Below are 24,721 nucleotides of genomic sequence, written 5' to 3' on the forward strand. Positions count from 1 at the left end.
ATATGTTCCTAGGGGTTCTAGGACTCTTAGAGACATATGTCGTCGTTTAATAGGTCAAAGAGAGTCATAGGTCACCCTATGACCCCCTTTGACCCATATTACCCATTCGAATATGTTCCTAGGGGTCTTAGGACCCTTAGGGATATATGTTGTCATTTAATGGGTCAAAGGGACCTATGACCCCCTTTGACCCCATATTACCTATTCGAATATGTCCCTAGGGGTCCTAGGACCCCTAAAGACATATGTCATCATTTAATGGGTCAAAGGGGGTCATAGGTCGCCCTATGACCCCCTTTGACCCATATGAACAATTCGAATATGTCCTTAGGGGTCCTAGGACCCCTAGGGACATATGTCGTCGTTTAATGGGTCAAAGAATGTTATCGATCACCCTATGACCCCTTTAACCCATATGAATGATTTGAATATGTTCCTATGGGTCTTAGGACCCCTAAGGACATATGTCGTCATTTAATGGGTCAAAGGGGGTCATAAGGCACCCTATGACCCCCTTTGACCCATATGAATGATTTGAATATGTCCCTAGGGGTCCTAAGACCCCTAAGGACATATGTCGTCGTTTAATGGGTCAAAGGGGGTCATAGGTCACCCTATGACCCCCTTTGACCCATATGGCCCATTTGAATATGTCCCTAGGGGTCCTAGGACCCTTAGGGACATATGTCATCGTTTAATGGGTCAAAGGGGGTCATATGTCACCCTATGACTCCCTTTGACCCATATGAACAATTCAAATATGTCCTTAGGGGTCCCATGACCCCTAAGGACATATGTCGTCATTTAATGGGTCAAAGGAGGTCATAGGTCACCCTATGACCCCTTTTTACCCATATGAACGATTTGAATATGTCCTTAGGGGTCTTAGGACCCCTAGGGACATATGTCATCGTTTAATGGGTCAAAGGGTGTCATAGGACCCTATGACCCCCTATGACCCATATGAACGATTCAAATATGTCTCTAGGGGTTATAGGACCCCTAGAGACATATGTCATCGTTTAATGGGTCAAAGGGGGTCATAGGTCACCCTATGACCCCCTTTGACCCATATGAACAGTTCAAATTTTTTGTAAGAGTTCTAGGACCCTTAGAGACATATGTCGTCGTTTAATGGGTCAAAGGGGGTCATAGGTCACCCTTGACCCATATGAACGATTCGAATATGTCCCTAGGGGTCCTAATACCCCTAGAGACATTCAAATCGTTCATATGGGTCAAAGGGGGTCATAGGTCACCCTATGACCCCCTTTGACCCATATGACCCATTCAAATATGTTCCTAGGGGTCCGAGGACCCCTAACGACATATGTCATTGTTTAATGGGTCAAAGAGGGTCATAGGGTTGACCCATATTACCCATTTGAATATGTCCCTAGAGACATATGTCGTAGTTTAATGGGTCAAAGAGAGTCATAGGTCACCCTATGACCCCCTTTGACCCATATTACCCATTCGAATATGTCCCTAGGACCCCTAGGGACATATGTCGTCATTTAATGGGTCAAAGGGACCTATGACCCCCTTTGACCCATATTACCCATTTGAATATGTCCTTAGGAGTCTTAGGACCCTTAGAGACATATGTCGTCATTTAATGGGTCAAAAGGGGTCATAGGTCACCTTATGACCCCTTTTGACCCATATGAACGATTCAAATATGTCCGTTAGGGCCCTGGGACCCGTAGAGACATATATTGTCATTTAATGGGTCAAAAGGGGTCATAAGTCACCCTATGACCCCCTATGACCCATATTAACCATTCTAATATGTCCTTTGGGCTCCTAGGACCCCTAACAACATATGTCGTCATTTAATGCGTCAAAAGGGGTCAATGGTTGACCTATGACCCCCTTTGACTCATATATATTAATAATATACGTATCTATTAATAACATACATACATACATACATACATATACACATACATATATATATATATATATATATGTATGTATTACTTTATTATATTTAATGAAAATATTATGTTATTATATATATATATATATATATATATATATATATATATATATATATATATATATATATATATATATATATATATATATATATATATAATAATATACATATTAATATAATAATATATATAATACATATTATATATTTATATTTAATATATTACGTTATTAAATATATATATAATATTATATTATTATACATATTAATATAATAATATATAATACATATTATATTTAATGAAAATATTACCTTATTATATATATATATATTAATAACATACATATAAATATAATAATATATAATACGTATTATATATATATAAATTATGTTATTATATTTAGTAAAAATAATAATAATATAAATTATATTTATAGATTGTAATAAGATTAACATAATATATTATTATATATTGCTAGATTATATCTTATATCTTTACATTACATATATATATATATATATATATATATATATATATATATATATATATATACGTCTTTACATAGTAATATAAGTGAAATAATTTATAAATAATAAGCTATGACGTTTAAACTCAATTTTCCTTCTAAAATGGGTTTGAATTTTAAATTTGCCACCCGCAACATATCGGATATTGTATTTAAAATCGGATATCCAATTAGGCTTGGTATTTACCAAGCCTACTCAGTCAACCCAAAAGACGTGTTTGAAGAGGGTTTTAGTGATACTTAGACTTCGGGTAGCCGTCTGACAATGTTATTTTGATTGAAATTGAATAAAACAAAAAGAGTTTTTTAATATCGCTCTCTAGATTCTATCAATATAATTTCTGTCAAATTCTGAATTCGATAAATATTTATTAGTTAATTATCAATGAAGATAATTGTGAAGTGCTGATTGACATACTGATTGAAAAATAGCTATAACTTTTGAACGGTATAAATTTTTTAAATCTAAAAGTTGTGTCACATTCTATACTTTGGCTAGTATAAGAAAAAAAATAAAATTTAAATTTGGTAAAATTTTCTATTAGTTAGGGTGGTCAGACACGGGACTTTTTTTTTTCGAAAAAGTTTTGGTAGAAAATTCATATTTAATTATTTATTTGGAATAAAAATACCGAAAAATATGCGTCACATCCGGGCATGAGTCTACTTTTCATATCTATAATTATATTAAAAAAATATTATGATTTGATTTTGATTAAGGTGGTCAGACATACACCTACTTTTTATTTTTGCCCTAAAATTTTCTTAGTACTGCATTAAAATTCAAACTTTTGACCAACTAATTATTTTTTTCTCTTGATAAGGCCTAGTAGTTTAGAAACTAAATTCAATTTCTTACAGATTATTTTCTTACAACTTTTTGATATAAAGTCCATAACCACTTCAAAATTATGTGTCAAGTTGACATAAACCTGATTTGTTGATTTTTCACTACCACTTAAGGCCATAGTTTGGTACACCATGATACTGCACATACCCGTAATATATAAATAATTAAATAACTTTCCTATCTTACCTTGAGTACTAATTTTATAAATGTCAAACCCTAAGATTGAAAGGTATCCCTGGCCCTTAACTAATTAATGTTATACTTATAAACCAAATTGAATTAAACCATGATCATAAACCTAATTATATATCCCAATTTAAGAGTAGAAACCTTGAATTTAACCTTAAAAATCCTTTCCCCAACCATTAACCAAATTGAACCATTACCCTAGAAGATTGAACCAAGTTAAACGTTGACCTTAAGACTAAACCAAATCACCCTAAACTAGAACTCAATAATATATTGAACACTTTAAAACAAAATTCAAAACTAACTTTTTTGAATTAATGTTGATTTTTAATCTAAAAGCTCTAACTATAATTCTATATCTAAAACCAAATTTAGCACTTTAAAACTTAATTCAATTTATTAACTCTTGTCCTAATTGAAACCTAAGCATGTAAACCTAATCAAACAGTACAAACCAAATTGAACCCTAATCCTAAAACTAATTAAACATTGATATCAAGGTCTCAAAATGATACATCATAAAAAAATTAGAAGAGACTTGATCGAATCAGGCATCTAATTAAGTAACCCTCCCTGACCATCAAGAGGTGGAGGTGTCCACATCAGTGCGAGTAGGAGCCCATACTAGACCCTTGGATGGGTAGCCTAAATGTTTATTACCTTTGCAGAATGGAAGGCCACATAACAAAATATTGCCTTATTCTATAAAAATAAATACCCACCCCCTAGTGATATATATAGTAAGATCTTTTTCCTAATTTTACTATCAATTTTTTTGGTTAGAAGACGATGATAGTTCAAAATGATTTAGAAGATAGCGATAAAATGAGAACCATCATTCCTAGAATGAAGATGCATTATTCCAAGTGATAAACCCACTTCTATCATAAATCAACTCCTCCATCCAAAAAATTAGTAATGAGAAATCCCTACGTCAAGTAATCAATGGAGGGCTCATAAAATTGATCAAGTGATCAAAAGAGGGCTCATAAAATCCCTAGGTCAAGTAATCAATTGATCCCCAAGGGGAGATAAGAATCTCATTAAAAATTAGAGACAGAACACTCCTAAATGCGTATCATACAAAATAATTATTGCCAAGGTCTTAGCCTCTAGAATAGAAGATATCCTACGCAAGATCATTAACCCTACACAAACGTGTTTTGTTAAGGATATTTATGCATATTGGAGAGCTTGATAACCTATTGGAAGACTTTGGATTGAGAAACATTTCTAGGATAGAGTGTAGGCATGCTCAAGTAATTGATTATGAAAATGTCTACAAAAGGGTGGAATGGACTTTCAATATGATGATGTTGCAAGCCCTCCATCCAATATTAAATGTGAAATGGTGTCTTCTCTTATGATTGGTGTCAAGCTTTTAGTAAAGAAATTAATGGGGTTAGATCATAATTTTTAGGACTCTCTAGATCAATTATGAAAGGGTGTACTCTTGCATCCTCTTTATTTTTTATTGTTGAACATTGACTCATTACATTATCTCCTTAGAGATAACCAGTTGTCTCTAAAAGTTAGAGGATCTACTCTCCAAATAATTAATAAGTATCTAATGTACATAGTTTGTTGATAATATATTTGTATTCTTTTTAAGCTAGAAGAGTGCAACACGAGTCATTTAATGATCAAATTGGACCTCTTTTCTTTGTATCAAGTAGTAAGATTTATGTCTCTACATCTATCTTATTGGGGCTAAACATTGAGTCCCCTACCTTGTGTAGTAAATATGGTATTGGATGGAGATTTCATAATTAAGTGGTTAGGTACCTAGGGATTCCATTTGTAGTAAACCCTAACATATAAATGGAATGTGTCTTTATATCAACAAGAAAATCTTTGGAAAACTCAACAACTAGAACTCTAATTATCTCACTTTGGTTGGTAGAATTCAAGTATGTTAAAAGATTCTCTCCTTGAATATTGGGTGTAAGTTTGTCTTCTTCCTGCTCATTTTATTTAAATCAATTTGGTCTTCTATATAAATCTATTAGGACCATTTTGTGGATAGCCAAGGGATTACTTTGGCAATAAAATGGATAGCCAAAGCTTCATAAGGTAATGAATTATGGATTATGATTAGAATTAGGATTATTATATGGTTAGGGATAGGGTTCACATGTAAATTAGTTCATTACCTAACATGATCTACACTTATAGTTTGCATTAAAAAGCGGATAATAGTTAGGATTCAAACTACAATCATAAATATTTTTTAATCAAATCATAATTCTATCTCTAAGCTTTCATTAGATAATTGTAACCTTCGTCTTAGGACCATAATAAATATCCGATACAAGTATATATAATTTTAACTAAAACCATAATCCTAGGTAAGTTCCCTAACATTAAAGGATCTCAATCATTATGATAATCTTAAGCTTAGCCATCATGAAAACTGTTAACATAACAAAATTGTAAACCATAAACTTGTCATAATCTTAACTTTGTTTCATCCTGAGACATGAACATGCATAATCCATAATGAGTTCATACTTAAAAAATTAGTATTTAATGTTTAATTTGACTTAAGTGTTTAACTTTATTTATTTAATTGATATGATTTTAATAAATATATGCGCATTTACAGAGATCTAGTTGGTAAATTTTAGATTTAAATTTTATTAAATAGTAATTTTGTCATGTATTATGTTGTGATGTATTTTTGATGTGTTTTATGTTTTATGTTGTTTAAATATATATGCAAATTATATTTGATGGACCCACCGCCACCCCCTCCCCCTCCCATACCCCCACCTCCGCCACCTCCATCTCCACTTCCACCTCCACCTCCACCTCCACCTCCACCTCCACCCACACCTCCACCACCCACCACGGATGAGCTCTGCGAGACCATGAGGTGTAACCTCAACGACCTCATGAGTGATATAGAGACTATCCAACGTGAGAGGCACCCCCCCACCTACTACGTCTTGCAGATAGCATGCAAGACATGGTTGACTCCATTCACCATTTTGATTTAGACATCGATTCATTTAGATCATGGAGGGAAAGCATGTGTGCCTTCTACTCTGATGGCTTACCATACAGAGAGGTTTATAACCTTCATATAGGTAAAGGAAATTTTCAACATTATTTTGTAAACCCTAAGACAGGTGAACCAATTAGTGAGAAGAAGCCTTGCATTTCCATTAGGTGGTGTACACATCCGCGCATAGCAACACATTTTTGGGACCGGTGGTGGATGGTATTTGACCATCCACCACACGCTAACCATGAGGTGCCCATTTACTTCCTTAGGAATTTATGGTTTAAGTTTGAGTTGGGTTTGAAACCCAACTATTTTGATGTGAAAGCATTTTAGGGGGTTGGTAGAGGGATGCCTCAGGATAGGCCTGGGGAAAAGCTGAGTGACAAAATGAGAAACTGCAGGTGAGCTGAGCCCATTGTACCTCTTCCTGCACCTGTTGTGCCTGCTCCTCACCATCATCATGCAATTTCATTTGCTTTTACCCATTTGAGTGCCCTTTCGAGCAATTTAGTATAGCAGTGGACGCAGGCGGTACATTCTCCTCCACTTGGACATGTTTGTACTAGCTATGGAGGCATATGCATAGGCCCTTAGAGTGATCTTGGTATAGCACACGATGGCCATTATGCTGAGGGTGTAGATTTTGATGATGATGTATACGCTGACCATGGTGATGGTAGTGACGAGATAGACATGTCATCATTTGTTGACCTCATGCAGCAGGGAGAGCCTAGAGAGAGTCAAGAGCAGCAGGTAAAATTTTAATTTCAATATAAATATAAAGTGCACATAATTATTTACTTTTTACATACATGTGTAATTGTATTAACTATATTAATTTGTACTTTTCAAATAACAGAGGATGGATGACACTGTTCCTCCTAGGAGGCAGTATAGTCTTTTTTCGATACCTACAAATGTTGGCGTCCCTTCTATGGTATGCACTTTGAATTACACTGTAAAAATGTACATTCAAATTCGAATTTAATAACATGTGCTCATGTGTTCTTTTTATTTAATTTTGTAGGGATTGTCTACATCTACACATACTGATGTTAGTACAAGTCCTACTCTAGTTATCACTGAGGCATAGCCTCAAATACATGCGGTATAAACTTTTGACTAAAGAAAAATAATTTGTATTATTTTTATGTATGTACATTATTATTAACTTATAATCTGAAAATTTTTGACTCACATGTATATATATTTTATGTGTTTTGATTTTACAAACAGGAGCTTGGATATCATACTCATCCATACATGGCTCGGTATAGTCTACTTTTGACTCCATCTTATGATTATCGTGCTAGCATACCTGTAGACACATCTGTGACATTGGCTACCACTCCGGTATGATATATACATTATATATACATGTTTAATTTATAGTGTATAAAAAATGTAGTGTACAAATTATGTACTTTGTAATTATTCATGTATATTTAATTTTGACTAAACGTTTATGTATCCATAATTTTAGGACTACGTCACCATGAGTGTTGCTGAGAGCACAGGACTTAGCCAGATGGAGGTACCTACATCGTCATTTGAGGTAAGTATTATGATTTATGTACATAATGTATAGTTCATTATGCTCTAAAATCAAGTTAAAAAAATGTATGTATTGTAAATTACAAGACCTCACCACTACTGCATTTGGTAGTTTTGATAGTGCGCCTCCTCCCGTTACTGAGGGACACCCATCTCATGTGGTATAATTTATTTTATTATGTAGTGAATACTTAATTTATTTGCAAGCTAGATTTTGAGACCCATTTCAATTAAGCAAGTACATGATGAGATGTGCCTCATGTTACATAGGGTGATACATCTACCTCACAGGGTGATACATTTACCTCATAGGGTGTCCGACATGACGAGATGACTCATATTACACATGATGATCCATCTGAGTCCTCTTCGCATGGAGCAAAGAGGACATTCGATCAGATAGATTAGGTCTTGTTGGCACCTATAGATTGTGTTTTTATGATGTATATATATTATTTATGATGTATGTACACTTTGTGTTAGGATAGTTAAAACTGTATGTTAGACCATGTATTTTTTCACTTCATAGATCATGTTATGATGTATGTTACACCATGTACTATTTTTTTACGATTTCTTATCATGCTTGCATATGTAGTACATATATTACTATGTTTCACCATGTTTTAAGTATATTCAAGCCATTTTCTTTATTCTGACATATTTTATTCATGAACATATGACACATGTTGTAAGTATATATGCAAGATGAACAATAATTTTAACTATCTATAGAGCATTATTAGATAAATATCACATCAAATTTACGCATTGAGATTCATACAAATAAAATTGACCTACTCGATTAAAAAATGTATTGATAACATACTTAACAATGTATCATAAGTGATCTTAATGTGTTGTTTGGTAATGTAAGACTCATTATCACCTACTAAGGCCTATTATGTGGTAGTAAACATATGAATACCTATCATAACCTATAACAGACATAATGACTTATTAGGACTCCCATGTCCCCTTAAGACACACATGTATGGATAACGTAACTAACAATGTACATCATAAGTGATCTTAATGTGTTGTTTGGTAATGAAAGATATAATCAATACAATGAATACAATGAGTAATGATCTAACATATAATCAATACAATGAGTAATGATCTTTAAATTATCATGTGCAAGTGACTTGTTATTAATATTACAATCAATAGTAATTTGAAACTTCAAACAAACATTAATTTAAACATGCTTGAATGTAAAAGTAATGGAACAAAATAGGAGGTCATTACTTAAATTGACAATTAATTTATAATAATTTATCAAGTGCACATACCTTTAACTTTCAAATAGAAGTAAACTCTCTTTTTTGAATTAGTTTGTACAACATATTTCACAATATATGTAAGACAATGTCAATGATATATTTATAGTTCATTGAACTCGTTTGAAACATAAAATTGGTTGAACACATCTCTTCAAATGAGGTCCTATAAAATAAATATGTAAAACAAAAACACACATGTTAATAAACACATAAATTAATATTCAAGGTATCTGAACTATGTAAATATATGTGTAATTTGTATGTACTTACTATGTGAAATTGCATAAGATGTTGATGTTTGATCGACTTTAACATTTATATTTGCATAAATTTTAATTGAGACCTGAATAAGAGGTATATAAGTTCTCTAAATTGGTATTTAAAACACAAACATACATGTAATTAAATTATATAAGTACATATATATATATATAAATAATACAATAATGAAAAAACTTACATGTGTTTGATTTAAATGTAGTCATCCCAATGTACCATCTGCATCCTCTCTCTTTTGCAATGCATCTATGATTGTCTTGTGCTCATCCATTGAAATTGTCCATAATACCTTATTGGCGGGTCTCCCTTTGTATCTTTCTAATTTGATATTTGTCGCCACAACCAAATGAGAATAGCGTAAAATCTTCTTTTCGGTTTGGTAGTCTTCAAATGCTGGAAAACCATTTCTTCTTGTTATGTATCTACGTAGCCAGGTGCCAGCTACAACAACAGACCTGATTGGATACTCAAAACCATCATCGTCTACTTGATGATGTCATTTTTTTCTTAGGTTCCACACATCTAGCTAGCCAATACTCAGTTTATTCATCATTATCACTAGGTGCAATAACAACATAAACATGTCCTAGAAGATAAGATAAAGTATAGAAACACTTTAATCACTCATATACATATGCAAATTATATAAATTGAAGCATGAGATCGCAAAAAAATCTAATTAAATTGTGCATACCAAGTTCTATGAGGTCTAAAATACGATCATGGTCTTCTGATGCAAAAGTAACATTCTAGCCTTCATTTACTATATCATCTTCAAAATACGTGTCAGTAGGTCCTAATGATCTTTGTTGCCAATCTTCAACCAATTCTGTATTCTCACATTTTTCCCATTCACTTGCAAGACAAAATTGACAAAAACAAGCAAGCTCCCTAATCCATATAGTCCAAGTGTTAGAATCTGAACTCCTAAATGAATGCCATTTAGCTGAACCACTAATTGTATCACAATCATATCTTGAAGGGATATTATTTTCTTCAACTAGGTAGAAGAAACGTTTGATTGTAGAGTTTTGACTTGATCCTGTTTATAAATATTTGTTACACCATTCGACAATCTCATGTGCATTTTTGAATTTAGCTTTTTCCTCAAATTTTAATTGCTCTTTACTAAGTGCTCTCTTCACACATGCACCATCACCATCATGTTCTCCTTTACCATGTCCGGCCTCAAAAAAACTCCACACATGTTGGATGTTAGTTTGCTTATGTGTCCTACTCAACCAATAGAACATTCTAGCATTCTTGAATTGTCTTGTACAATTATCTGACCATATCCAATGTTGTGTCATTTGAATTTGTCTCTCTTTTAAATTATCATAAAAGACCTTGAAACAATATTGGACAAACTCAGATGAATGGAGTTTATTATCACTTAAATAAAAATGGTACTCTCTCAATATTTTTCAACCCTCCTATGTATTATCAGGTGCATGCCTATAAACTATATGAACATAAATTGTTAGTTGCATTGAATTGTAATATTGTGGTTGTACCTCTTCTTGCGGTGCAAGTGTGTAGTTCTTTGCAAAGTCAACAACTGAAAGTATAGTACCGATTGGAAATGTATTCTTACATATGTGAAATTGTCCATCAAGCCATCTAGAATATTGAGAGTGTTTAACATATTTTGGTATGATCACACTCTTAAAATCATCCATAAATGCATGACAACTACCTTTATCTGTAACTAAATCACACCTTCTTCCAAACTTCCCATCCTTCAATGGATATTCAATAGTTTTGAATCTTTTTACCTCAACTAATTGTTGTCCAAAAGAAGTCAAAGCATTTTCATGCAAACATTCATCTAACAAAGAAAGATTGCCACACATATCACATGTACTAGAAATACATGCATTGAAAAGAAAGTATTGATCATTAGGTGGCTTACAAAACAAACCTAATATGAAATCTTTTATAGTTTGAGGTGGTATTTTTATACCACATTCTTGCAACATTTCTTTACTATGCATGGTACCACGTATAGATTGAAATACATCATAATGGTAACGAAATTGAATATGAGTTTTACAACAACATGTGATTCTTTCCTTGTTAATCCTTACATACCATGGTTTACACTTTTCAAAAGATCTTTGACTAATGGTAATATTTAATACCTTACCATCTACACAAATTTTAAACAATTTAGTTTGAGTCATGTCCAAAAGGTGTTTAGGATGTGGATCACGTATTTTTGACCCAATTCTCAATTTAATAACATCTCTTGAATTAGGTGATACTCTTGTATTATCATGCCAAAAATTTTCAATCAAACTTTTGATTTCACTAGTACGTTTCATATCACATCTCGGGAGTCTACCACTAGAAGTCCATAAAATATTTGCTGGATCACATTCAAAGTTAAACCTTCTCTTTACAACTCTTTCTAAAGTCTTACGATTCACATTAAGATATCCACTTATGTTGGTAATCAATCTTTTGTCAAATGTTGATTTGTTAACTAAAGCTGTTGTTATTGCTCGTCGTGCTGCATTCTTATCTTTAGACCGACTTCTCTTTTCGATAACATCAAAGGCACTAGCAACAGTGGATACAACTTGTTTTAAAGACTCATTTTTATTCTTGGGTTTTGCATACATTCCCAACCTTCTCATTACTTTTTGCATTTTAGACATTTTAATTAGTTGCAACATTAGTTGACATTGAAACCCAAATTTCTTATTATAAAAAAAATGCCTATACAATCTATTAGCATGTGTCCTAATTTGTGTCCATGAAACCAATCCCTCAAGATTATCTAACACATCATTAGGAATATGAAAATTATGTTCAGACACTTTACTATCATCTTGACATGTTTGTTCAGTAGTTGGTGTTTCTATGTCTACATTCATGCAATTTTTATTTTCAGAAACTTTACTATTTTCACTGTTATTTGAGATTTGAATATCATTTTCAAATTTTCTTGGCATTTCTTTTGGGGCAGGCATTTCAATTGGAGTGTTTTGTGCATAATCGTTTGACAATTGCTTCTCATGAAGAAAATCTAAATCGTTTAAATCGTAACCTGCTTCTAAAAAATCACCAATTTCATCACGAGAGAAAATTCGAGGGTTTGGAGACATACCTGTATTGAATGCATGATTAGAATGTGCACCTAAATTTTATTGTATTGGGTTCTCTTCTTTGATTTCTTCATCCATCGTGGTATCCTCAATGTCTTTCTCCTTTGAAACATTGTTCAAGTCTCTAATTCTCTATCTTCTCTCTCATTGACATTGTGCTTCATTCTCTTTATTTGCTGCAATCTCCTCATCTGTCAAAACTCTTGCTTTCTTCTTTCTTCGTTGTTTTGATCCCATGTTTGCACCAATTTTGAATTTGAATCAATAGCCTGCAAATTGTATAAGAGGATAAGAAAATAGAATAAGTGTGACGAAATTTAGTGTTGCAAGTCGAAACTATTGTTCAATCATTGAAATTGGGTCAGTGGGGCAGCTTTTGGGACCCAACGGGTATATTAGAAACGGGTACCCGATTTCTTAAAAATTGGGCACTCGATTCTTTAAAAATTGAGTACCCGTTTATAAATTGGGTACCCGATTTTCAAAAAGTCGATATAACGGTTCAAAGCAATCGGGCACTCGATTTGTGAATTACAAATCGGGTGCCCGATTCGTGAGATATGAGCGGGAATTTGGTATGGCTCCCGAATTTTGCATGGGGTTTTGCCTTGGGGAAAGGCATGGCATAGGCTTGGTCCCACCAAGCCATGCCTTTGTGCTCCTTTTTTTTTCTAAGGCATTTAATCGACAATTTCTGGTATTGTCGTAATTTTTTTATAGTCATTCCTATTGAATTTTTTGACGAGACAAAAACCCATTATAGGTCTTGCTGTTTTGATTTCAAAAATGTAAATTTTATAGTGTTATTAGTTTATTTTTTATTTTTCCATTATTTATTAATCAAAACTATCTCCTAAACATTAAAAAGTGACATTCACTAAAACTTTAATAACTTTTTTATTTTATAATTTTTCTTAAATTAATTTATATGTAATCAATCTACTTACAATTCTTTTGATGTTAAATTTTTTTTTTTTTGAAAAAAGTGAGAATTTGATCAAATTATATGGTCCATACACGAGAGGTTTTAAAATTTACCTTTATAGCCAATTAATAATTAATAAAAAAAAATTATTAAATAAAAAATTATTAAATAAAAAATTAAGAAAAAATATTGCCATCAATCTTAGGTGTATTAGGTAACTCCCTTTTGAAAGGATTTGCAAAAATTCATTTATTTGTGTCAAATTATGGTGTTCGTACACGAGCATGGTATGGTCCTGAAACATGCATTTTGAAAAAGTGGTTTTTAAAGATCCATACCAAAAAAAAAATTATTATATGGGTGCACAAATAAATTACATATTCAAAAACTAGATTTTGAACACTAAAAATTTTATTTCTAGAGTTTTTTAATAGTCAATCTCTAAATAACTCAAATTTTGACATCAATTGACAAAAAATTTCAAAAACAGGAAAAACACTTCCACTTTTTGGCCAAAAGTGAGACCCAACTTCTTGCACTGACCCGATGAGAAGATGCTTGCTTGCTATGTGCCCAAAGATATCACCAAACTTGATATGTGAAACAAAACATTATGAAGATGGAGTTTTACCGTGGGAGCAAGGAGTTCAAACCAAGTCATCACACTAATGAGGATGTACGCGGGAGGAAGATTGCAAGTTCGAACACAAGCTATGATAATTTTGAAGGCCAAATTGTTAAAGGTGTTATGATTATGATAAGGGAACCAACAAATTCGATGTGATTGGATAAAATACATGTCAAAAATGGTGTTGAATTTTCCAAATGGTGTTCCCCATGCTCAAGTGTTACATCAATAGTTGCAAATTTTTTATTCCAAAGTATACAATCATTATGATTTATTAAAACATTTAAACCCATAATTTTATTATAAGCAATTGTAATTAGGTATCATGAAGGGGTATGCCTATTTGATTACAACTTTTCATTGTTTATAAATATAGGAGTTGTAAAACAAAGGAATACGATTCCCTAAATTTTATATTTCCAATTATACATGTGCACTTGATATATTATGTTCTTCTATTGGAAAAGAAATGATTTTTTGAACTAAGCTTGTGGATTGTGGGTTATTGAATAAATTCTTATGCGATTCTGGAGTGGATGGATCATCCGTAAGGAGTGTCTCCAGTGCAATTTTATTTCCAGCATGATTAGTAAGAAATTTTTATTTTATTTTATTTGCATAAAGCCTTAGAGTTAAAATATTATATAGTTTCATCCTTTATAATTATTATTTTAATTTTATAAATGATTTATATGATACATAAGTGGACATGATCAAGTATAGCATTTTAAAATTGAACACCATAGATATTGAGAAATATTTAGTTATTTCAAAATTTGTGTCTGGTTTGTCTCCCAACTAGAGGAGTTAAAATGCATTCTAAACTATTTTAAAATTGTGTCCATATATTTGATATGTCGCATCTTGATTACCAAATTTTTTATAATTGATGTGCGTATAATTTTATAAATTTGTATGTTTTAAACTTATAGTATGGACTTGATCGCTCTTTGGCACTAGTCTTTATATTTTTCATAATTCACAATCCATACATTGGCAATTATTTCATATCTTTCCTTTGAAAAATTAATATGTTCATTTGTTGCATTAATCCATACTTATCCTTATTTCAAAAACATTCATATATTCATTCATTATTCTAAATTCGTAATTTACAAATTTGAAGTTTTCTATAATCCTTGTCATTAGGAAAACATTCATCACATTCATATTCTAATTGATCTGTTATAAGCATCCTGAGCTTAAGTGTTTTGTTAAGGATTAGGTACACCCACCTTGGTTTTGTAGAGCCAAAAATGCATGAGATTTGGATCGCATCGATCAATCTTGTCAAGTTGGCTATAACTGGTTGGATATCCTAGCATCGAGTTGGCAAGACTCGTAGAATTCCAATTTGCGATTTTGGGAATCTGCACATTCTTCTTCCAACTACTCTCATATTACAAAAATAGATACAATCATTTTAACTACATTTTGAAAATTACCTATTTTAGCAACTGTGTCAAAAAATAGTATTTTGCCATTTTTGTTTAGTTGTTTAAAAACAAGTTCTATAATCATATTTTCCCTAAAGCTTCTAAGAACTAAGATGAGATTAATTGGAAACTACCATTCAAAATTAGAAACAAAATTTTGAAGTTATTGAAAAGAAAAACTTCCTATAAAAAATTCAAAATGAACTCTAAAAATTGATTTGGAGGCCTCGTATGATGGAATTTGGTCCTTAAAAATTATCAACATCTAGTACAATGGATTGGAGATGAATGACACATTCATGAACTCTAGAAGACAAATTCTCCTGTAAAATTTTAGCCCAAATAGACAACCAAGTCAAAAATTATGACTATTGAAGTCCCTACATCAATAAGCATATTAATTTTTATATTTTCTTGGAAAAAAATTGTGATTAAAAGGATTTTTGACCGAATATGATTACATACATGAATATAATACCATTCAAAGGAAACTAACAAGAAAAGTCATGGGATGAGGAACAAACAAAAAATTAGTATAAGAAATATGGCAAGTGACAACACTCGTCAAACACATTGCACCAACAATGGAAGAAGGAAGGACTAAGGAAATGTAAAGGTGGGTGGTAGAGGAGGATTTTTTTGAAAAAATGGTAAACAGGTTCTTCAATCCATGAAACAAATGAAAATAACAGTGAACCCATTAACAATCTTGTAGTTTATTATAGACTGGCTTAAAGACAAGTCATTTTTTGTCAAATGGTTTTGAAGGACAATTGGACAATGAAATAACTTGGTGATAATTAGATATACTCAAGGTAATTATTGTTAGAAATATTTAGAATAACTGAGAGGGAGGGGGGTAATTCAATTACTCAAGGTCTATATATACCACTTGAACAACTAAACATTAATCACTTCACTGTTCTTCTTATCCTGTTGTTGCTCGGTCACTACTATAAAACTATCATAAACATAACTTGCATTGCATAATGAAAATATTATCAAATGTAAACATTCATAAAACATTCATCATAGTTTCACACTAGGATTTTACATGGAAACCCAATTTGGAAAAAAACCATGAGCAACATGTCACTTTTTTCACTTTTTCAAAGTGAGCTCTGTTAGGAGCCAACCTTGTTAACTTAGGTTACAAAACACATTGTTAAATGTGGCCTGGTTAGAGGATTTAATCACCCTATTAAGAGTGGCCTTGTAAGAGGACTTTGATCATTCCATTTTCAATGTCACCTAGTTAAAAGATTTGTACAAATTGTTAAGTCTTCAAATGACTGTTAGGTCAACCTCTATTAAAATGATTTAAATAAAAACTATTTATAATGATAAGAAAGAAAATAGCAGGTTTGATCTGTGTGATTACAACTTGCTTTTGCTAGTTCAGATCTTTGATCAGTCCTTATGTTGGTTCACTGATAAGCCTTTCACTATCATCTCTGATCTTCATCTACTTGGTCACCCTTCAAGCAATCAATCCACTCTTCTTATCAACACTTAGGCCTTATGCTCTAATTTTCTTATCAACAACAACATCATATGTGCAAGTTTTCTCCTTTAGCTTCACATTCACACACTTGTGTGCTTTTGATTAACCTCACTTTGTATGTCTCTCTTTACATACAAACCTGCTCATACATAACTAGTTGGGCTTGTTAGGATAAACCATAGATAGAAATAAAAACTACATGCAAATATAGCCAATAACATAAAATAATAGATCACATAGAAATGAACACAAGGCACCAAGATTTAACGTGGTTCACCCAATCCCTGGGCTACATCCACCAAACAACAAGTCTGATCTTATTACAATCCAGTGATTACAACCTGATTACAATCCATAATCCCTTACAGCTCAATACCGCCGCAATAACCAATTTTGCATCACAACATAATGAAAATACCTAAACCTAAACCTTTTTATACAAGTATTTTATTCATTTTAGGGTTACAACATGTAGGCCATAATATGTCAGCTACCATGTCGGCCACGGCCCAAACACCACTATTTATGAAGTATGTACAGTACTTTCCTAATCAGTCACCATAATCTAACAATCTCCCACTTGGGGACTGATCAGGCTCCACACTAAACAACAATCTCCCAGTTGGAGACTGATCCTGTACCAATACCACTACCACATGGGGCTCCCACTGGATCAAACCACCCTGGACTCTGCTGTTCTTTTATTCATGTTCAGTCTAAAAGACCAACCGTAGCTGAAGAGGAGTTCAACTTCTCCCTTGTTACAACCTTTGTCAACATATCTGCTGGATTGTCATTGGTATGTATCTTCTCTAGCTTTAACTGTCCATCATCCAAAATTGACAGAATGAAATGGTACCACAACTGTATGTGTTTGGTCTTAGAATGCAGAGCTGAATTCCTAGCAAGATGAATGGCACTCTGACTATCTGTGAACAAATAATTATCCTTCTTAGGATGTCCCAATTCTTCCAAGAAGAACTGAAGCCATATCATATCCTTGGCTGCCTCTATAGCAGCAACATACTTTGCCTCTATAGTGGATAGAGCATTAATCTTTTATAACCTAGAAACCCAGCTCACAGCTGCCCCACCAACAGTAAAGACATAACTTGTAGTACTTCGCTTGGTATCAATATCTCCTGCCAAATCTGAGTCAACATAGCCCTGTAAATCAGTAGTAGAGCCCCCAAAGTGTAAACACTTATTGGATGTTCCTCTCAAATATCGGAGAATCCACTTAACAACATTCCAATGCTCAAATCCTAGATGACTCATATACCTGCTAACGACTCCCACTACATGTGCAATATCTGACCTAGTGCATACCATAGCATACATTAAGCTTCCTATAGCTCAAGTATAGGGTACCTTGGACATCTTATCCTCCTCTTCCCGTGTCTTGGGACACATCTCCTTAGTCAATTTCAAATGACCAGATAAAGGTGTGCTGACAGCTTTAGCATTCTCCATAGAGAAATGTTGCAACACCTTCTCAACATAATCAACTTGAGATAGCGTCAATGTCCTGTTCTTATGATCTCTACAAATCTTCATACCAAGGATTTCCTTTGCTGCCCCCAAATCCTTCATAGCAAATGCATGTGCTAACTGGCGTTTCGGCCCCTTAATATGATCCATGTTAGACCCAGCTACAAGCATATCATCAACATATAGACATAAAATAATGTAGCTATCATCATCCAACCTCTTAAATAAACACAATAATCTGAATGACACCTATTATAGCCATGCTCATGCATAAACCTATCAAATTTCAGATACCATTGCCGAGGTGCTTGCTTTAAGCCATATAAACTTTTCTTCAATTTGCACACTAAGTTCTCCTTACCTTTAACCTCAAAACCCTGTGGCTGAGCCATACATATTTTTTCATCCATATCACGATGAAGAAAGGCTATTTTAACATCCAAATGCTCTAAATGCAAATCTTCGGTAGCCATAAGACTTAAAACAGTACGGATAGAAGTCATTTTAACAACAGGAGAAAATATCTCATCAAAATCAATTCCCTTTTTCTGTGCAAATCCTTTTACAACTAACCTGGCCTTAAATCTTTTCTTACCTCCTTCCTCTTCTTTCAACCTGTAAACCCACTTATTTTGTAAAGCCTTTTTACCTGTAGGCAACTTGCACAAATCCCATGTCTTATTTTTTAGCAAAGAGTCCATTTCATCTTTCATTGCAAACTCCCACTGAATCTTAGTATCCACCTACACAGCTTCATCATAACTTTCAGGTTCACCAGCATCAGTAAATAAAGTAGAATACAAAGAGGGAGAAAACCTTTGTGGAGGTCTAATTTGCCTCGTTGGCCGTCTAACATTTACTGGTGTGTGTGGTATTTGTTGTTGTAGTTGTTGCACATCATGAGGAATGGTTGGAACATTAGCTTTTGGAGTATCATCCAACACTACATAATCATCTTCTTTCTTCTAATGTTGCTGCAATAGATCTTTGTACAACACTTTCTCATTGAATATGACATCCCGAATTCTAACAATTTGAAGATTTTCAAAATCCCAAAGCCTATAACCAAATTCATTAATGCCATATCCAACAAAGACACATTTCTTTGATTTAGCTTCTAGCTTGGTTCTATTTTAAGAGTCTATATGAGAAAAAGCTTCACAACCGACGGTCTTGAGAAAATAATAACTCACCTTCTTACCATTCCATGCTTCCTCTGGAATACCACAACCCAAAGGAGTAGAGGGACCTCTATTAATCAAATATACTACAGTATTGACAGCCTCCACCCAAATGTGTAAGAGAAACCTAGCATGCAACCTCATGCTCCTTGCGCGCTCCATTATAGCCCTGTTCATGTGTTCAGCCACTCCTTTTTTCTATGGAGTCCTTGGAACAATTTTTTTTCTACAAATACTATTAGTGGAGCAATAATCTTCAAATTCATGACTGCAATACTCACCACCATTATCAAATCTGAGACATTTTAATTTCTTACCAGTCTCATTTTCAACAAAGCATTTCCATTTCTTAAAAGTTTTAAATACATCAGATTTCTGTCTAAGGAAATAAACCCATACTTTTCTAGTTGCATCATCAATAGATGTAACATAATAATGAGAACCACCAAGGGAAGATACCTGAGCTAGTCCCCATACATCTGTATGCACAAGCTCTAATTTATCCTTTTTGTTTTCCTTCCCAATCTTTACAAAACTCACTCTCTTTTGTTTTCCATACACAAAAATTTCATAGAAATCCATATTCACACATTTCAGACCTGGTAAAACTTTCTTTGAATGAAGTACTTTCATACCTTTCTCACTCATGTGCCCAAGTCTATTGTGCCACAACGTTGTATCAGAATCTACAACAGCTATTTATTCTCCCTGCTCAACTGCAGCAATTGTTCCTGAACATTCATTTTTCTCTGAAACAATCAAAGTAGCAGGAACAATATGACCTATACAAAGATATAAGGTGCCTACTTTCACACCTTTTGCTACTACAAGGGAACCTTTTGAAACCTTCCAATTTTTATCATTACAAGTAACTACACAACCCTCATCACCGAGTTGCCCTGCTGAAATTAAATTCCTACTTAGTTTTGGAACATGTATTACCTCATGTAGTAGCCAATGATTCCCATTCTGCAACTTAATCTTAATTTTTCCCTTTCCAACAATTTGACAGGGTTCATTATCCCCCAAATAAAAAAGCCCAAAATCCCCTTGGACATAATCAATGAAATAACCTCTATGAGGTGTAGCATGAAATGAAGCGCCAGAATCTAAAACCCATGAATCATCAACAGTTTCTAAAGACAGAAGCAAAGCATCCTCTTTAGATTTGTTACTTACCACATTTGCCTCCTTGTCTCCATCTGATTTATCTCCTTCATTTTTCTTTCGATTCTAGCAATCTTTCTTTTTATGACCTGGTTTTCCACAATACCAATAGTCGTTTGGTCCTCTCGATTGAGACCTCTTCCCCTTTGACTTTCCTCTTGATTTCCCATGATTTCTAGAGTTATTTCCTCTCTTAGTTGTTCTGCCCCTGCTTTGTGCATTCAAAGCACTTCCTGATGTAGATCCACTTGAGGATTTTCTACGAGTTTCCTCACTTAAAATAACACCAATCACATCATCATATTTTAGGGTACTAGATCTAGGAACATAATTACTCACCGCCATTACCAAGCCATTCCAACTTTCAGGCAAAGAACACAAAATCAAGAGAGCCCTAATTTCTTCATCAAAATTGATATCCATAGAAGATAACTGACTAGTAATAGTATTAATCTCATTTAAATGATCTACAACAGATCCACCTTCTACCATTTTCATATTAAATAAATGCTTCATGAGAAATACCTTGTTTGAAGCGAAGGGCTTTTCATACAGTGTCACTAGGGTTTTCATCAAATCTTCTGTCACCTTTTATTTTGTAATATTAAATTCCACTTATGGTGCCAAGAATAATCGAATGCTTTCGAGTGCCTTTCTATCCAAAAGATCCCATTCAGCCTCTGACATAGTTCCCTGATTCTTGGCTTTACCTTCCAACGGCTTCCATAAATCCTTCTAATATAGATAGTCTTCCATTTGCATCTTCCATAACTGGAAGTTTTTCCCATTAAACCTATCAACCCTCAGCTTACCCTCATCTTCCATCGCTCCCACTCAACCGTGAGACTCCCACTTAACCGTGAGACTTTCTTGCAGAAGATAACTAAAAGACAACCTTTCTTTGATACCACTTGTTAGGATAAATCACAGATAGAAATAAAAACTACATGCAAATATAACCAATAACAGAAAATAATAGATCACACATAAATGAACACAAGGCACCAAGATTTAATGTGGTTCACCTAATCCTTGGGCTACATCCACCAAACAGCAAGTCTGATCTTGTTACAATCCAGTGATTACAACCTGATTACAATCTATAATCCCTTACAGCTCAATATCATTGCAAGAACCAATTTCGCATCACAACATAATGAAAATACCTAACCCTAAACCTTTTTATACAAGTATTTTATTCATTTTAGGGTTACAACATGTCGGCCATATGTCAGCCATAATATGTCAGCTACCATGTCGGCCACGGCCCAAACACCACTATTTATGAAGTATGTACAGTACTTTCCTAATCAGTCACCATAATCTAACAGGGCTTGGCTTGGCTTGACTAGACACGGATGGACATCACACCAAATGATTATTTCTATATGTCTTTAAATAGGCAATTTGTGCTTTACTATTTTCTACATCCACCATAGATCTTAGGTTTTATGATTAGATTCAACTCAATTCAATGTATCTGTTCATCTTCTTGATCATCCTTTAAAAACTTCTCTAGAATCCATCTATTAGGTTTTTAACCTAATCACCTCTTTGAATTTAATGATCCAACTCATCAATATTATCTTCAACACATTTTACATCTCCCAAGAAATCAACTAAGTCAGTTTGATCTTATGATTTCTTTGAAAATTTTCTCTTACTATCACTTGACAGTCTTTAAACTCTGATACTCAGTTGACACTGAAATACTTATTCACTGTAAAGCTTCTTGCTTAGCATAAACTAACTTGTTCGGTCAATGCTAATTCTAAATCAACACTAGATTTTCTCGATACTAATTGTAGCTCAGTTGACACTAGCATTACTCGGCACTCCTAGTATTTTACTCTTTTTCTTGGCTTAGCCTAGCTTTCTTGACATAAAATTTTACTTTTCTTTGTCAAAGTCTGTCTAATCAAATGTCCATTGTAACTTCCTTTTCATAGCTTTAACCTTTCCTCTAGGTGCTATAGTTATGAGTAACTTCACAAATCCTCTTCATCAATCAAATAGATATGACATTTAGATTAGGTAGTAATATGTCTTATCCATAGATTTGACATCAATGATAAAACAACAATTGTTCCAGTTGTAGGATTTCAACAATATCCCTCTTTGACATTGATGGTAACATCCCAAACATTTGAATTCCAGTAGTAACTAGGTTACCATACTATCCAAAATATTTCTTTGTCATGAGTGATCAATATTCTTAGTTTCATTCTAATTCATATCCAACTGCTCTTACATGATTTTCTCCCTCTAAGGTTTATCTTACCTCCTTTCTTAGTAATCTCTCCATTTAACTTCTCTTAGAAATCTCTCCATCTTTCAGTATTCTCTCCCTCTTTGACAATAATGCCAAAGACATGCACCTCTCTCAGTTTCAAAACTCTTCATACATATGAATTATGTAGATTTTGCATGTTTGGTTAATACTTGTCATCTATTTATGACTAATTTGTTTATGATGTACTAAAATATTCTACCTTAGGCATGTCCTAAAGTAGAGTTGCATTGCACCACTATGTAGAATGTTTTGATTAGCACATGGAATGCAGTGCACCTTGTCTTCTTAAGTAGCTTTGGTTAGGGGAATCACCCATAATTTACCTCTAAGATATTCATGAACATCTTTGGGTAATGGTTTTGTGAAAATGTCAGCAATATGCTCCTTTGTATTCACATATTTTGGCTTCAATTCTTTGTCTTCAACTAACTTTCTCAAGTAGTGATAGTTGATAGCAATGTGCTTTTTCTTAGTGTGCATCACTGGAATCTTTGAAATGTTGATAGCACATGTGTTATCGTTATCGATAACTATTGGATTTGTAATCCCTTCTTTCATACCTTTCAACAATTTCTTAATCCACATTGTGTTTGAACAATTCACTGTAGCTGCTACATACTCAACTTCGGCTATTGATTAGGAAATACAATTTTGCTTCTTGCTTGTCCATGACACCAATATTTTCCCTCGAAAGAATGCACCTCCACTAGTGTTTTTCTATCCTCAATAATTCTAACCCAATCTAAGTCAATGAAAACCTTCAATTCAAATCTATTACTTCTCTTATAATATAATCCATAGTCTTTTGTACCTTTTAGACATCTCAATATCCTTTTCATAGCCATCATGTGATTCTCTTTAGAATTTGTTGAAAATCTAGCAACTATCCCAACTGCCAAAGCAATATCTAGCTTGTTGTGAACAACATATTGTAATTTTCCTATCATGGATCTATATAGGGTCTAGTTCACATCAATAGAATCATGAATCTTAGATAGCTTATGTAATATCAACATAGGTGTACTCACTGGCCTTGAATCTTCCATACCAAAAGTCTTTAATATTTCCTTGATGTATTTGGATTGTGAAATAAAAATACCAAACTTCATTTAACACACTTGTAATCCAACAAAGAATTTGATTTCACCAAACATAGACATTTCAAATTCCTTTTTTCATTTCATCATCAAATGATTTACATAATGCTTCCCTTCCTCCAAATATGATTGTTGTCACAAAATCTTGCATCCTTGCCTAAAGTTTTTACCTAAAGGCAACCTTGTGAAACATGGAAACAATCTCCAAGTTGTGGGACTTGAACTATGAGATTGAGTCTCCAAAGAAGGGCAACTTCC

This window comes from Cupressus sempervirens, chromosome 10 (genome assembly GCF_028749045.1).
Source record: "Cupressus sempervirens isolate cs-2001-9-10 chromosome 10, ASM2874904v1, whole genome shotgun sequence".
Classification (NCBI taxonomy): domain Eukaryota; kingdom Viridiplantae; phylum Streptophyta; class Pinopsida; order Cupressales; family Cupressaceae; genus Cupressus; species Cupressus sempervirens.